The sequence below is a fragment of the Heloderma suspectum genome, chromosome 12 (assembly GCF_057233095.1).
Source record: "Heloderma suspectum isolate Gila_16-S chromosome 12, 16-S_ref, whole genome shotgun sequence".
In the NCBI taxonomy this organism is placed as follows: domain Eukaryota; kingdom Metazoa; phylum Chordata; class Lepidosauria; order Squamata; family Helodermatidae; genus Heloderma; species Heloderma suspectum.
Genome location: NC_139469.1, coordinates 27,240,964 through 27,258,880, shown reverse-complemented (window position 1 = coordinate 27,258,880; position 17,917 = coordinate 27,240,964). Strand labels below are relative to the sequence as shown.

The following is a 17,917-nucleotide window of genomic DNA, read 5'->3' as shown; positions in this document are numbered from 1 at the left end:
TGTGCAAGCATTTAAAACACCAAATACAGAAGGTTACAATAACAATAAAAATATATTGAAAGAAGAGTGGCTGGAATTTACTCAGTCAGGAAATGCCTATTAATGTGCTGTGGATGTCACTTATCCCTCTCCTATACTGGATAACCTCAGACTTCAGAACCCAGAGCTGACAAGGGAATTCTCCACATAATGTTGCCACTTAATTTCACCTAACACAACATGAACATACAAAGTACAATGAAACACACACATGCAGTGGCAGCAGCAGCAAAGGATTTTAAACACTTTAATGTGGCTTCAGTGTCCTTTTTAAAAGCTAGCAGTGATGAGGTCATAAACATCTCCCTGGGGCCACCACTGAGAAAGCCCTAATATTGTCTCTTACAAGCTTTTCACATATAAATGTGAAATTAGCACCAATAACAGTACACATTTTTAAAAAGGTCAATCTTATCAGCATTGATTCTTTTTAAATTCTTAGGATGTTTTGCCTGAGCCAAAACCAACACATTCATCTCATCTTATATTAGGCGTTTAGGCCTCATTTAAAAGTTGTCTAACCCACCTTTCAGGAACGCCGCCTTGTTAGACTAGTGTCCCTGAAAGGTGAATTAGACATCTTTTAAATAAATATTAAGAAACACAAACCAAAATAAAAACATAACTTAGAAACAAACAAACAAACAAACAACTAAGAATGAAAGCACCAGAAGTATGTTTTACATGCTGATGCTCCCAGATTCAATCCCTGATATTTCCAGTAAAATAAGATATACGGTCAATTATGTGTTGTTGTTATTATTTCTTATTAAACAAGATACTTGCAACCCATTGTAAATCAACATGTTGCATTACCTGCAGTTGCAGTTAGGGATGCTGGAGTAATTCGAGACGGATTACAATGAGCTCAGATTTCTAAGAATCTGACCTGCAGAATCTGCTGTGAGGCACCCCCCTCAGGCCGCATGGAGTCTGTGGACTTTCAGATGATTTTTTTACTTTCCCAAAATTTATGCATATAAATCTGTAGAAAAATACATAAGTTCCTGCTGAGGAAATGTTGAATGGAATGGGGGACAATACACTAGATGTCACGTACTGAGGTAAATTATGTAAATACTTATGTAAATATTTACATAATAATTTGAGTATTTCTCTTCATGACAAAAAAAAATGCATCCATCTGTGGGAAGACGATGGAATGAAAGGTGCCTAACAATCCACAAAACACAGATGGAGCGGATTTTACACAGTCTGTTAGGGGTGTACGAAACCCCGCTTACTGCCTCTGCTGGGTTCTGCAGGTGGGGAGAGATGATCCATTCCTCCCCCTGGAATCTTCAATGGGGGGAGAGGCGATTATTTCCTCCCCCCCGGAATCCTGCCCAGCTGGCTCAACTCTGCAGCAAGGCCATGGAGCTGCCAGCCAGGCCAACCCACAGCAGGGCCTCGAGCCGCTGCCGGGCTGCTGCAGACACAAATGGCAGCCATTGTAGTGGCCGCCATTTGCGTCCCTATGCAAGCCCATTATAGGCTACATAAATATTTAGGTAGCCTATCATGACTAAAGCAGGAACGCAAATGGCGTAGGGGATGCCATTTGCGTCCCTGCTTTAGCCATGATAGGCTACGTAAATATATACGTAGGCTATCACGGTCCGGTGTAGGGACGCAAATGGTGGCTGCTACAATGGCCGCCATTTGCGGCTGCAGCAGCCTGGCAGTGACCGGAGCCACCGCCGGAGCTGGAGCCGCAGCCAGGTAGGCTCCGTTTCGCATGCGTTTCGCGGGGTGGGGGGTGGGTGGGCTTTGCTCCGCCACAGATTCCAGGGGGCCAAATGCGCTGGCATTCAGCCTCACTGGGATCCATGGCAGAATTCTCCACCATCCCTACAGTCCGTACATCCCTAGTTGCATTACCTGCAGTTACTTCCAAGAAACCCCTTCTTTCAGGAGCACAGTTACTAACAATACTTATTTCATTAGACAATCGTTAATAGGCACTTCTAGTAATGTAGTTTATTTAATAGAATGTAAAAAAAAAAGAAGAAAGAAAAAAGGATTTAATATCGTATGCAATATGAAGGGAAAACTACAACAGTCCAAAGTACAAGATTCCGTAAGGACAAATCTGTGATTCTTACAAAAAGCCCAGAGCAGTCTGTTGCAAGACATTTCAGCTCACCTTCACATGGGTTCTCGGATTTAGAGTTGCTATGAACAGAATAAACAAATGACACTGATGTGCTTGACAAAAGGGAGAATTTATGGATCTATAGACTGACAACTCTTAGTCCAAATGCCCTTAATCTGGATAACAGTTCATAAGCATTAGATCAAGCATTCCTCTGTTTTTTTCTCCTAAGGAACTTTCATCTCCAGGCCTTCCAAACTGCCACTCCTGATATCCAGTTAACAGCACAGCTACTGATGAGTGCAGAAGCCAAAAAGTTTAGCTTATAATATATATTTCTGAGTGAATACTTTGTTGTTAGCCTTTCTATCGTTCATCTATCTGTCTATCATCATCACCACCATCATCATCTATCCATGTCTCATGATATAAGGCGGAAACAGTTTCCTCTCATGCCATATTTTCTCTCTCCTCTTTAAAGCATAATCTGTAAATTGACTTACTCACCCTGATTATCAGTTGCATGTTGGAGACTCAAGAGCCCTATTTATATATTCATAATATGGATTGAATCAATGTACACAGGGGGAATGGGTGTAGCAGCTGGAGGCCCCTGCTCTGACCTCCATCCATTAATCTGCTCTGCATGCACATCAGTGATCAAAGACTGGGAGAGAAAGATAAGGGGAATGCTTAATGAAATCCACCAGCCTCACCCTTGGCATTCTACCAATTTTAGCCAAATCACCCCTATAGCTATCTTAAGAAAGAAAGAAAGAAAGAAAGAAAGAGAGAAAGAAAGAAAGAAAGAAAGCTGCACCCCAGTGAGTTATCCCAAAAGGTAAGTGGGCTACCCATCCCACTTAAGGAGCACCTCCAGCAACACCAGACAGGCCGCTTAACAAGATCAGCCTCGGGATGCCTTTTCTCTGTCCCTTCAGCCAGGACAGCTCAGCTGGTGAGGATGAGGGAGAGGGCCTTCTCTGTTGTGGCCCCTACTCCGTGGAACTCCCTCCCTAGGGAACTCCGCCATGCCCCCTCTTTAATGATCTTCTGCCATGCATTGAAAACGTGGTTGTTCAGGCAGGCATTTGGGGTGGGTTAGGGTATTTTAAGAAATATGATGTTTTAAAGTAGAATTTGATTGTTTTAAAACTGTTGTATTGTTATACATCGCCCAGAGTGGCTGGGTGACTGGCCAGATGGGCGATTAAGAAATTAATCCCCATTCCCAGGGCAGCTGTCAAGGGTAGGCATATTTGGGTGACTGCAGAAGGCCCACTGATGAGACCCCCCTGGAGTTGCTCCTCCTCTTCACAGTTGCAACCTGCTTGTTCACCTGCCTCTTACTCTGGCCCAGAGAATGGTGGTGGTGAGGAGGAGGAGGAGATGCCCCTGACTACTAGGGATGCATGGATTGTGCAAAATCCATTCCGTCTGTGCTTTGTGGATTGTCAGGCTCCTTTAGTTCCACTGCCTGCCCATCTCTGGCACTGGATTGTTTTTGTTTCCATATTTGTGCAATTTCGCACATGTGAAAATGCATGAATTCCCCCCAAATGCACATTTCCACACTTTAGCCGGGGGGTGGGTGGGTATGCAGATATTTGGCTGGGGTTTTTTAATGCATATTTTTCTACTGAGAAATTTGTGCAACATTCTGGATAGTTAGAAAACCTGTCCACAAGTCCATGGAATCCACCTGAGACAGGAAAAGCCGGACCACTGCTGAATTCACTGAAAATCTGAAATCATTTGGTTCCCTTGCAGATTTCACCAACATCCCTACTGCCTACTTGTTCCCTGGCTCTCTGCCTGTCAAGCAAGCAAGTGGTAGCTATGATGAGAAAGAGGTGGAGAAGCAAGAGCAGCTCGTGACCATGGTGGTGTGTAGGTAGACACAATGAGGGAGGGGGGCCATCAAGTGTCTTGCCCAAGGGCCCTAAAAATCCTGGAGCCAGCATTTCCCTTTTCTCTCCATGCAGTGATTCTTCCCCTATTCAGAATGTCTGAACAGGGGTACAATCACTGCATGGAGTCTGGAGTCTGAATAGGGTTCCAGTGTTAAAGGAGCAAAGTATGTAGCCCCCAAACCAATTTGCTTATCGCCAAATTCTGTTGCAGTGATATCAACAGCACCCACCTTTGATCCCAGGTTCTGCCTGTGGGGCCAGAATATCTACAGAAACAAACAATAATGGTAATAAAGAGCTCTTATTATGCAGTAGGATTTCACATTAGTCAAAGGTATTACTCACGCCTTTAAAAAGTCAGCAACTATGGTCTGACTTACAATATGTGAAAGATTTAAATTGCCCACTTATCTTAAGCTATCGAAAGCAAGGAGTGGATGAAAGTCAGCCTGCCTATTGTATGGAGGTATTTCTATTCCACAACCCAGACACCATTTAAGATGGAATAATCGGTCTGTAAAAAGTCTGAGACAGTCAGACAGTTAACACTCTTCCGCACACATCTATCCTCCATTTCCCTTGAACTTGATCTCTGTGCTATATCATTTTCATTCCAAAGCACACTGGTAAAAAAAAAAGACCAACACCACCCTTGCAAAAAGGCAGGAGAGAAAAAAGATGCAGAAAAAGTCTTCCCTGAATAAACTCCATTTAAAGGGCTCCTTCATACCGGGCTTTTATCCTGCGATTGAGATTGCTCCTTCACAGAAGTTTGTGGGCTGTTTACATGAAGCCGTGAACCTCCAAAGCGTCTCTGGCACTAAATACCCTTTGTTCCGTTTTTTGTTCATTTTTTATTATTTTTTAAAAAGAAAAACAAAACACAACAACAACAGAAACACAACAGTACACATACACTAGATTGTAAGATATCTACCATGGTCTCCCCTTACACAACAAATGCTTATTATTATTATTATTCTCTAGTTCTTATCTTAGTTGTATATCATACACTGAGTTCACAGACATTATCTCCTTTCTCCTAATTTTAAGAACAGAAAAAAGAGAATCAGCCATCTCAAAGTTCAAAATCCACATACATAGATATCATTTTTCTCTATTTCTTGTACAAATTCTATCAAAGGTTTGCAATCTAACATAAATTTAATTGTCTCCCTTTGTTCCGTTTTTAAATGGATCACAGATAATGAGCTATCGAATTACCCCGCTGTGTTCCACTTCGGTTTCCTCTGTGAAAAGAGTAAACGCGGCAAGAAGAGGAGCGAGATCAATGAAAGATGATGGAAGACGCAGATATGGGGAGAAGAGGGGGAAGGGGGTGGGGGGAAAGGAAGTGCGTGAAAAAGGACATCGTTGTGATCCCGCATTTAAAATGGAAGCAGGAAGCCCCATTTTAAATGGAGGATTTTAGGCCAGTGTAGAGCTGCCCAAAGTCAACAGAGCCAGCTCTCATCATTTTGCTGACTGAGGCAATGGTCAAGAGCCCCCCGCCCCCTTCTATGTTCAAAAAGCCCAACTGGACTGGTAGTTCAAACTTTCTGGCAGAGCTCACAGGGATACAATGCCAGAGCTTAAAAAAAAAAAATCAGCTGGGACACTGATGTCATCTGCCACCCCCCTCAGACACCTCAGGGTCTTTTGGCTTAGCTGCAATCCTCACAGTAGATGGAAGGAAATGAATTCTCCCAACCACGATATATTGTTTCCTGTTGCAATGCTCTGTATTTGGGGGTGGTTTTGATTTTGAATGGGGAACTGAGACTCATTTGCTTTACAAAAGACCTGCTCCTGGTGGAGAGGAAATCTACTAAAACTGGCTTGTTGATAGGGTTGGGGCTTAAAGCCTAGCGAGAAGTTGCCGGTTCGCCCCCACCCCCGGACGCCAGTTTGTGGACCTGAGCTCTTGCCCAACTTGTGGTGTGCTGAGTCGGGCAAGTGTTCGGGCACCCGCTCCATCAGCAAAGAGACGGGAAGAAGGCAGTGCCTCTCCTCTTTCCCCCATCCTGTCTACAGCGGCAGTGGCGTGGGAGAAGCTGGTTGTTTTCTGTGAGTTTTCCTGGCCTCATGGAAAATGACCAGCTTGTCCCTTGCCACCACGGCTGTAGCAGGTGGGGATGGAGTGAATAAGGAGGCACCTATCCTATTCTCCCTCCCCCGTGCTGGAGGCCAGAGCAAGAGGCTAGGGTCTGGCCACTGAGGGCCTCCTTCCCCGTGCCAGCCCTTGACAACTGGCATGAGGAAGAGGGGCAGCTCACGCAGCTTGTGGGTGGGCGGGGCAAGCATGAAAGCTCACCAAGCAGATCCGGGCCACGTGAGCCGTGGGGGCAATTCGTCGAGCTCCCCCTGCCCCAGATGGAGATGGGCTCGTTCATCCCTACTTGTTGATATAGATCAATACAGCTGCCTGAATTTTTGGACTCACCTTTGTGGCGTGGCTATGGAGACTGCCATGATGCATGCCTGCACTTCAAATTCTATCACTACGCCACTGTTCTTGGGGAAGCATGTGGCATAAGGAGGGCTGAGGATGTGCAAATCAGCAAAACTTGAGCTCTCCAATGTTCTCTGAATTCCATATTGGAGCTCATTGCAACTCAAGTCTGTATCAGGTTGGGAACTTGAGCGGGGGTTGTTTGTTTCGTTTTTTCACATGAAAATGTATACATATTTTCATGCACCACCACCCCAATGTACACATTAATTGTGCACCTCTTTGAAATGCATGCATTCTTCTCCCATTGATTAAAGCATATTTGTGCACATTTTCCAAGCGTACGCATGCTATAAAACACTTTGGACGGGGCGGGTGGGGGTGCGTGTGTCTGGGAATCTTATTGCAAGCTTGAAAATGTATGGACATTGATCATAGACTGCATCCAACTTTATGTTCAGTCTAGAAGCTGTGAGCTGGATAAATCCTGATTTTTTATTTTTATTTTAAATCTGGTGGGTTTGCAGGGGGAGCCATGGAGGGTGCTTGAATAGATGTGTGTCTGTGAGAGAAGGAGATGGAGAGATAGAGAAAAAGTGAGAAAGAATGAATAAAAGATGAGGAGGAAGGGAGAGAGAAAGTACAGGATGTTGCTATTCACCTTTGACTGTGGCCCAGCCCCTCCCCCAGACACACACATACCTGGTATGCACCCTTCAACCACTTTCCCCCACAGAAATATAACCCTCAGCCCCAGAAAGCTTGACCACCCTAGGAATGGACAAATTGGCAAGTTTCACTCTCTCTCATGCTTTTTTTTTTTTAATCTCAAATTTTTACCCTCCAGTTTATGAACAAAAAATCCTAATTTTTCGTATGTTCTTATCAAAAAAGACATGAACAAAATCCTCACACATCTCGACCATCCAAATTCTATAGGAACAGGTATTGCTAGCATGGGAAGGACCTAGGGATGTAAGAGAATTCCGCCACGTATCTCGGGGAGGCCAGATGCCAGTGCATTCGGCCCCCTGAAATCGGTGGCGGAACGGTCTGTCCCCCCCCCCCAGGATGAGACTGACCTGGGGTGGATCTTTCTGGCAGCGGCGGCTCCGGTGGTGGCTCCGGCAGCAGTTCAGCGGCGGCGGCGGCAGCCGGTCAGAAGACCAGCTGCCGCCGCCACCATTTCTAGTAAAACAAACAAGCAAACAAACAAAAAACATGATAGGCGACGTAAATATTTACGTAGCCTATCACGGATAGATTTTAAAAAAACATCATGATAGGCTACGTAAATGTTTACGTAGCCTATCACGGCTGACTTAAAACAAAAACAAAAAAAGCTAGTATGCAAATGGCGGCGGCCATGGCCGCCGCCTTTCGTGTTCCTTATTTTGGCACGTCTTAGTCTACGTAAACATTTACGTAGACTAAGACGGCGAAAATAAGGGGAACACAAATAGCGTAGATGCTACGCTATTTGCGTTCCCCTTATTTTCGCCGTCTTAGTCTACGTAAATGTTTACGTAGACTAAGACGTGCCAAAATAAAGAACGCAAATGGCGGCGGCCATGGCTGCCGCCATTTGCGTACACGTGTTGTTGTTTTTTTTAAAATCAGCCGTGATAGGCTATGTAAACATTTACGTAGCCTATCATGGCTGACTGCAGGGACGCAAACGGCGGCGGCTATGGCCACTGCCATTTGCGTCCCTGCTAGCCAGCGGCCGGATGACCGGCTGCTGGCAGAGCTGGCTGGCGGCTCTGCAGAATCCCTGCAGAGCGGAGCCGGCCGGCCAGGATTCCAGGGGGGAGGAACAGAGCGCCTCCCCCCCAGCCAGGATTCTGGGGGGAGGGATGGAATGCCTCCCCCCCAGCATCAGCATAATCTGCTGAAAGGTAAGCCACTTTTGTACAACCCTAGAAGGACCATGTTGTACCTGCCTGCCATGAATAGGGATGTACGAAAGTCATTTACCTGGTCTCGCAGCTTGCCTTGCGGTGGGGGGGAGGTGCTTCACTTCTCCCCCCGAAGTTCAGGCCGGGGGGTGGAGGCTTCCCGCCTCTCCCGGCCGAAATTCAGGCCGGGGAGAAGCGCCCCGTCTCCCCGGCCGCGAACTAAAAAAGAAAAGTTAAAAAAAAAAAGCCCTGTGATAGGCTACATAACGATTTACGTAGCCTATCACGGCTAGATCTGCAAAGTCAGCCGTGATAGGCTACGTCAATCATCACGTAGCCTATCACGGGTGACTTTTTTTAAAAAAAGTACGTACGGATAATGGCGGCCCCCATAGGGAGCCGCCATTCCCGTTCCTTATTTGGTCGCTGTAGTCTACGTAAAGATTTACGTAGACTACAGCAAAAATAAGGGCAACGCTATTTGCGTTGCCCTTATTTTTGCTGTAATCTACGTAAATCATTACATAGACTACAGCGACCAAATAAGGAACGCGAATGGCGGCTCCCTATGGGGGCCGCCATTTGTGTACACGCTTTTTTTTTTTTAAAGTCACCTGTGATGGGCTAAGTGATGATTTACGTAGCCTATCACGGCTGACTTTGCAGATCTAGCCGTGATAGGCTACGTTAATCATCACGTAGCCTATCACAGGGGTGTTTTGTTTTGTTTTTACTTTTCTTGTAATGGCGGCGGCGGCAGCCGGTCGAAAGACTGGCTGCCGCCCCCGCCCCTGACGAAAACCTGCCGAACCGCCGCCAGGACCCACCGCCGGGAGCGACATTCGTGAAAGGTAAGTCCCATCCCGGGGGGGGCGGGGGGCGGGGGGGCGGAGAATTTCTCCCTGAACAACCTTCGGAGGACCGAATGCGTTGGCACTCGGCCCCCCGAAGTTTCGAGGAGAAATTCTCCCCCATCCCTAGCCATGAAGGTACCAGATATAAGGAACTTGTCAGAAAAAAGAGGTGGCAACCCAGATTCAGCACTATCATGGTTGAATGTACAGGGATTCCAAACCAGGCTGTTAAATGCTAAGCTCTTTGCCTGGATGGACAAATCTGTCCATTTTGGTTTCTGCCACTTTCAATTTTACATATTATAATGCTCAGACCTGATTCTCTGCCCTTGAGGAGGGAGATACAAACTGTGCTATGGCCCCTGGGATGACCTCCCGGCATCCATAGGATTGCATGGCGGAGAATTCCGCCATGGACTCCAGTGAGGCTGGATTCTAAAGAATCCGGCCACCTGGAGTCCATGGCGGAATGGTCTCCCACCCCCCTGCCACCCCGTGGAATCCCCCCAGAATGGACTTACCTGGTGGTGGATGTGGCAGCAGCAGCAGCTCCGGTGGCAGCTGAAGCGGCGGCTCTGGCCACTGCCGGGCTGCTGCATCTCAAATGGCAGCCGTCGTAGCAGCTGCCATTTGCATCCCTACACTAGCCCGTGATAGGCTACGTATATATTTATATACTACCCGCGGAATGGATTGCCTCCCCCCCCAGCGGATGCCCCGACCGGAACCAGGTAAGGGATTCGTACATCCCTACATCTCATTCCCACATCTATCTGCAGTTAAAAAATGGCATGATGATTTGCATTACTTTTGAATACAAAAGTGAATTTCTGAGTGCATTTTAAACCTGAGCAATACATTTTGGTACTTTGTTTGTTTGTTTTTAAGCTACAAATTTTATTGCAAAATTCAGAGAGGTGAGAAAAAATATGGAGGTTATTTGTGTTCCAGTCCATGTATTAGTCCCCTTCCAAGCCCACTATTCTATGATTTTATGAAGTGCAAATCAGGTCAGATTCACTTATGGTGAGACAGAATGGACTTATGAATGAACACATGTGAAGCTGACACAGACCAGAAATGGACTATCCATCTACCCTTACTTGCCATACAACTAACTGTTTCAGCATCCTCTTATATATTCATTTTTTCCCCATTTGCCGGCTCATAGTCTGGCCCCTGAAGCATGTGAGCTCTCACACAGAGTTTCATATATTCTTCCTTCTTTGGTAAATACATTGTCACATATAACTGAACATGTCAAAGGCTTGACTATGCCTGATTCTTGATTGCCTAGAATTCATCACAACGTTGCCAGCCACTCAATGATATTCAAAAGATCACTTAGCTGAATCCAACTGTAATATTCATATCACCAACATACTTTTTTTAAAAACAGAGAGAGAGAGAGAGAGAGAGAGAGAGAGAGTTTAAATGTGCCTAGGAGGCTGCAGAAAGCCACAGAGAGCATGTATTCCTTTAACCTACTTTCCCTTTCTGACGTATACAAAGAACTGAGGAAAAGGAAGTCGAAAAAGGTCATCTCAGGCAATCCAGCCAGTGCTGATGAATTCTCAAAAGGTCCTTCCACCCCAAAAGTATGTGTGAGATTGTTTACAAACAGGTATGGATCGATCAGAAATTAGTTCCACAAAATGAGACTTTATGCAAAAGGACCTCGTTGGTATGGGCAGGTGGAGAGGGGTCATTTCTGCAGCTGTCAGAAATGACTTTGTATGGATTCTTCCAAGCATCCCACTGTTTGCCACAGGACAGCAGCTGCAAGTTGATTGGGCTCATAATGAACTATGTCAGCAGATTGTTGGTCAATACCAGGAAATTACTGGAGATTTCACGATTTACCTAGCAACATGGATTTCATTCCTCCATGGGGCAGACTTATGTCAGGAAACATGTCTCAAGAACTTGGTAATATGATCTACAGTTGGATAAGGTGTTTGGGATCAGAAGATATGGGCTCACAACAGGTTAGGTTTCAGGGTTCACGGGGTACAGGTTGACTGCCATGGGGGAGGCGGGCAGAGCAGAGCATGGTACACTGAAGGCAAGGGTTAAGTTCCATGGAGGCAGGTAATGTTGTTCCAGATTGGCAGTTGTCAGTCCCCCAAAGCAGCAAAGACAGGTTACATGATTCAGGGCAGGGATCAGTTTCTGAAAGGCAGTAGAACCGGGGTCGGCAACGTGGGTAGCATCCAATGTTAGTCCAAATTAGGGTAGACCTATCAAAATGAATGGACCTTAGGTTAGTCATGACTAACCTCTGTCTCATTCATTTCAGTGTGTCTACTCTGTTGTTGGACTGCAATTCCCATCAGCCCTAGCTACCATAGCTGATGGTGAGGCTTACAGTCTAACAACACATGCTTCATCCCTAGGACTGAGGCTTGGCCTGGCAAAGTATATTCTGATGAGACATATTATTCAGGCTGAGGATCAAAGTCTGTGTTAGTTCAATAATGTAGCTACCAGCTCTCTCTCTCTCTCTCTCTCTCAGATATATATGAGAAATTCATTTCAGTTCACACTTTCTGGAAAAGACACAGACTTAGATTCAATCTGTGGTCAAGATCCATACCTTTCTGAGCTTGCAATGTGATTTGACGACCAAAATCACTGCATTCAACAGCATGCATGAAACAATGAGCATGAACACAATGTGTACTTTTGGAAAAAAATGCACACAAATGCACCTTAATCAATGGGAGAAGAACGCCTACATTTCTAGGGATGTCAGAGAATTTCACCACGAATCTCGGGGAGGCCGAATGCCAGCGCATTTGGCCCCCCGAAATCAGTGGCGAAACGGTCTACCACCCCCTTGCCCCCCCCCCGGGATGGGACTTACCTTTGGTGAATGTCCCTGGTGGCGGCAGCGGCGGCAGCGGCGGCCAGCCTTCTGACTGGCTGCCGACGCCGCCATTTCCAGTAAAAAAAAAAAAATGTGATACGCTATGTAAAGATTTACGTAGCCTATCACGGATAGATTTTAAAAAAATACCGTGATAGGCTACGTAAATGTTTACGTAGCCTATCACGGCTGAGTGAAAAAAAACAACAACCGCGCATATGCAAATGGCGGCGCCCATGGGCACCGCCATTTGCGTTCCTTATTTTGGCACATGTAGTCTACGTAAACATTTACGTAGACTACGGCGAAAATAAGGGGAATGCAAATAGCGTATTTGCGTTCCCCTTATTTTTGCCGTCGTCTACGTAAATGTTTACGTAGACTACACGTGCCAAAATAAGGAACGCAAATGGAGGCGCCCATGGGCGCCACCATTTGCGTACACGCGGTTTTTTGTTTTCACTCAGCTGTGATAGGCTATGTAAACATTTACGAAGCCTATCATGGCTGACTGCAGGGACGCAAACGGCGGCGGCTACGGCCGCCACCATTTGCGTTCCTGGCCGGCCGGGATTCGTGGCAGGAGGGACGGGGCACCTCCCCCCCGGCCAGAATTTTGGGGGCAGGGACGGGGCACCTCCCCCACAGCCAGAATTTCGGGTGGAGGGACAGAGCACCTCCCCCCCACTGCGAAGCAAATTTCGTCACAGGTAAGTGACTTTCGTACATCCCTATAACATTTCAAAGATGCACATAATGGATGCATACATTTCTGCATAGATTTTTATGCGAAAAGAAGAAAAAAACACAAAGTTTGCAATCTGATATAGGCTTGAGTCAGAATGTGCTTTGAGATGGAATTTGGATAACTTTGGCAAGCTCGAGTTGTGCTGATTTGCACATCCCTACTCCCTTTCTCTATCTCTCTCTTTACTCAAAAATAAGCACAGGAGTGATGATCCATAGCAAGTGATGATCCATTTGTCCCCCACTGTGGTCCCAAGAACACCAAACAGGCACCTCCTGAGACTGAACAAGGAATTAAATGCATCTCACTAATGAAATCCATAGATTTCTGAGGCTTGTGATGAGTGTTGGGGGCAGGGGTGCATTTAAAAATATCATACTTTTGAAATGTGCACATGTTTGAAAAAAAAAAAGCATACAAAACTGCTTTTCTCAATGGGAAGAAAATACATACATTTCAGAAATGTGTACAGATAATGTGTAGATTTAGACACAAGCACAAGTATTTCCAGATGGGATGCTCTGATGCTGACCTGCATCAGAATGAGCTGGGGTGGTGGTGGTGGTGGTGGTGGTGGTGGTGGTCGTGGGGAATTACAAGCCCAGTGAAATTGACATTGACCAGCAGAATCTACTGGTCTTGCTAGCCTAACTGATGAATGCTGACCATGCAGGGAGAGAGAGAGAAAGAGAGAGAGAGAGAGAGAGAGAGAGAGAGAGAGAGATTATGTCTCATTATTAATTACAAACTGTAACAATGATACCCTATGCATTTCTACTCAGAAGTAAGTCTCACTGAATTCAATGAGGCTTGCTCCCAGGTAATTGTGTATGGAATAGCAGCATATAAGAATTTCAGGGTAAGATAGCTTGTCTTATTAAAAAAGAAAGGAAAAGAAAAGAAAACCAGGCATTATAAATAGTGAACATTCGTATTACGAGCCTATGGTTGGCAAACTTCAGCATCACTGATTTAGATAAGATGTGTGTGTGTGTGTGCTCTACATTTGTTTCTTAGAAGGATGTATGTGTGAGCACAGCACAGGGAATGAAATTTTACACCCCCCCAGTGCTTCAATCGCGAATGAATAGAAATTGCAATTTGACAGTTTAGCTCTATTTCTTTTTCCCCTCCTTTTCCTCCTGTTCCGAAGCTGCTATCATGGTTGGGAGAACATTTATGCAAAGCACTCAGAAAATGTGGCTTGCTCTGCTGCCCATCCAATTTCTTATTTTCTTTGATAGAGTCTCATTTCAATGTAATAATATTCCCCAACAAAAAATTGAATAGTGCAGGGATTGATGGCTGGACACAAGTTACTTGGTTCCAGAACATACGCGGCGCTACTAATCCCAGTCAAAGGAGATGATGGAATGTGAAGGACCAAGTAGGATGGACAGGGTGGGGGGTTTGCTCACCTGTGTGTATAAAAGGTCGATGACTTGAACTAAATTCTGGATATGGGGGAGGGGTTTGTGGCAAACTGAGTGCGCATAGTGGTGCAGTAAAGTAATTTTAGACTAGAGATGTATGATAAATTAATTTCAGTTTGTTTTTGATCAATTCTCAACTTCCAGACCAAAGGCAGACTAAGGGTGCAATCCTACGGGGATAGGCGTCTGCCTCTGAACTCGGAGGCGACCACCTATCCAATGTGGGGTAGGAGAAGCACAGAGGGGACTGTTCCCTTTGCGTTTCTCCTGCCCTGCATTTGTGGCTAGACAGCCGATTTTGGTTGGCACATGCTCGATTTCGAGCGTTGGCACCTATTTTGCGTCTGCACAGTCTCCTTACACAGGCCCCCAAAGGCAAGACACATGCCAGACACTGTGTAAATGTGCCCTTTACAGAAGCAAATTATGCCGAGGCCAACAGATAGCCATTTTCAGGGGTTCATTGCCATGTGAACGACCCAAGTCACCAATGAATGGTCTTCGCAGTTGTTGAAATGGTCACTCCTCTCCTTCCGGGTTGGGTTCCCACTTGCACCTCAGGGCATCCCAGTGGGGGCTGAGCCCTGCTGTGGAAGCAGGCCACTGGTATGGCAGAGCTCCTCCTCCTCTCGATGCTATAATTTCCAGGTGGTTGTGTTAGAATACAAAATGGTGCGCCACTTTAGAACGTAAACAGGGGGTGGGGTTGAAGACAATACCAGAAATCAGAGATCCCATTACACTTGCAGTGTGTGTGTGTGTGTGTGTGTGTGTGTGCAACAGTAGTCTCAGCCCGTACATGCCCCAGTGTGCTCTAGGATAATTTATGGAGATCATGCATCAGGTGGTTCTACTATCAACCATCTGGCAGTTCAGAGCAACACTCAGGGCCAGCTTGGTGGAAGCTTCCTCCCAGAGCCGATCCTTCCATCATGTGGCCTCATGCAGCCACAACAGATGGCAGAGCAGAAGGAGTGGCAACTTGCACCACTCCCCTCTGCCCCCGCCAGGAGGGCCTGCCACCACCATCTTGAGCAGGTTCTCCTGAGTGCCCTTCCAGCTGATCCCGTGCCATAGCATTTGCCACAGAGAGAGGGCAGGCAAGAAACGTTAGCAATTCACTTTTCAAAAGTTTCATCCTCGTCTTCTCCTTGATTGGGTGGCTAGTAGTAGACTCTGACCACCATTTTCCTTTTATTCTTTGCTCTATTTATTTTAACGCAGATGCTCTCAATGGGGCTGCCAAGCTCATCCTCCTGTATTTCTGTGCAAAGATATGTATTTTAAACATATACAGCAACCCCACCTCCCTTTCTGTTCCTTCTCATGTAGGGATGGCGGAGAATTCCACCACGGATTTCAGTGCACTAGCATTTGGCCCCCTGAAATCTGTGGCAGAATGGCCTGCCCCCCCACCCCCCCTGCAGATTGCCCCCGGGATGAGGCTTACCTGGGGCTATGTAGGGGATGCCATTTGCGTCCCTGCTTTAGCCGTGATAGGCTACGTAAATATTTACGTAACCTATCACGGGCTACCATAGGGATGCAAATGGCATCCCCTACTCAGGATGCCATTTGCGTCTTCACCAGACCGGCAGCGGCTGGAGGACCCGCTGCGGGCTGGCCCAGCTGGCGGCTCTGCGGCCTGGCTGCAGAGCAGAGCAGGCCGGGCAGGATTCTGGAGGGGAGGAACGGATTGCCTCCCCCCCGTCGAGGATTCTAGGAGGAGGAACAGATTGCCTCCCCCCACCTGTGGAACCTGGTGGAGCCAGGTAAGCAGGGTTTCGTACACCCCTACAAGTTACAGTATATCTTTCAACTGCTGTATTCCAGTCATGGGAGTCATCCCACCAAGTTTCTGTTACACCTAGGGATGTCAGAGAATTCCGTCTAGGACTGAAATGGGATCGAATTCCCTTCAGTCCGTGCCACGGAACCCTCTGCGGAACAGCACCACGAGGTCCTGTGGAGCCAGCAGTCATGTGGCTTTTTTTTCATTGTCCACAAAGAGTTGTGGAATTTTCATAAATCAAAAAAACGCAGTGTAGTATATTCCGATAATAGATACGTAAGTTTTTTAAAAAATGAATTGTGCTCACCGCCTTGTTTGTGGGTGTTCTTTTTAAATTGAAATCCTCCCTCTTCATTTACTTTCAGCCAAAACACTTCCTCCTCCTAGGGGCTTCCCAAAACAAGGCTGCCCTAGGTGTGCCTGAGCGATGCACTCTTTGTTTAAAGCAATGCTGTTTTAATGGAAGAAAAAAACCTTTTAAAATGATCATGCTGGTCCTGGAGCCCTGACGAGGTATTATTCTCCCTGCTAAGCTTTATATTTCCACATCCAGCATTGTTGTTGACATTGTGAGGCTAAAATGGAGAGGAGAACCAACTCTGTGCATGTCTACTCAGAAGTAAGTCTTATTGAGTTCAATGCAACTTACTCCTACACATTTCAGCACCCCACTTGCCCCCAGCTCAGCTTTGTATTTCCACAACCAGCTCATTAGCAAACCTCCTGTTAGTTATCTCACTGGGTGACTGTGGGATGGTCTCTAACCACTACACCACACTTCTGTTATGAAACTCATGAAAAAGAGACAGTATAATGGAAAGTTCTTTCTGAAGCAGTCATATGTGTACAAATGCAGCATGAGCGGAAAGATTAGCAAGCTTCTCTTTGTTTGAATAAAATGCACACTCTGCACATGCTCAGGGAATGGATAAAATGAGGAATAAACATACCAGGGAATATGAAGAACTATATTCTTCCATTATGTGTGTGTATGTGTGTGTGTGGGGCGGAGCTTCTCCCCCAATCCAGCTATGTCCCTGGTATGTATGTATGTAGTGGTTAGAGACCAGCCCAAAGTCACCCAGAAAACGGTTCCATAGCTCCACTGCTTCCAGTGGTGCAAAGTGGCTTCTAGGTCTTCTGCTCTTAACTGGAGAGTCTTTTCCTTCCATAGTCTCTATTCCCTTTATGTTTTTAGCTTTCTGACTGTACTGGGATAGCCTCTGCTTTGTCCTCTATTCACTGAAGGTTAACAACAGAGTCCGACTGGTATGAAAATGTGTGTTACAAGAAAAAGAATTTTTTTTTAAAATGTTACGGACCTCCCCCTTGACCTCTCCTGCCGAACTCCCCTGGCAAACTCCTGCGGGTTCTCCATGTTTGCTCGCTCTGATCATTCGCTGTCTGGGAGCCTGCTTGCTTCTATAGTCCCTAGGCAGCTGGAGCAGCTTCCTCTGCTCTGCTCAGCTAGGAGACAGGAAACAGACTGAAACTCCCCACCCACACAGCTGCTGAGAGTAATTGGACCACCCCCCCTCAATTCAATTGGAGCTCTCAGGGGCACATGGCGACTCAGAATGGAAAGTCCCTGGGCTTACTCCAGCCCACTCACCACTTTGCCTTTGTCTCCTCTTCCACTGCAACTCCCCTGGCAAACTCGAGAGACTTTGGGTAAGCAGGGCCCACACCACGAAAGCAGGCAGGTGTTCACAACCAGGGAAGTAGGTGGTGGTGACTTTTGCTTCAGGGAGCAAGATGGGTTGGTCTGGACCTCCTCCCACCCTATTCAACTCCCTATCAAGGGTAGGGGTGTATGGAACTCAC

General features: G+C 46.3%; 1 non-coding gene across 1 annotated transcript; it reads left to right on the top strand.

Annotated features, from left to right (window-relative positions):
* Positions 1–10,038: 10,038 nt before the first annotated feature.
* Positions 10,039–10,107, top strand: LOC146336748 (small nucleolar RNA SNORD36). Its single transcript, XR_014785652.1, has one exon. It is a non-coding gene; the product is annotated as a small nucleolar RNA SNORD36 (small nucleolar RNA).
* The last annotated feature ends 7,810 nt before the right edge of the window (positions 10,108–17,917 follow it).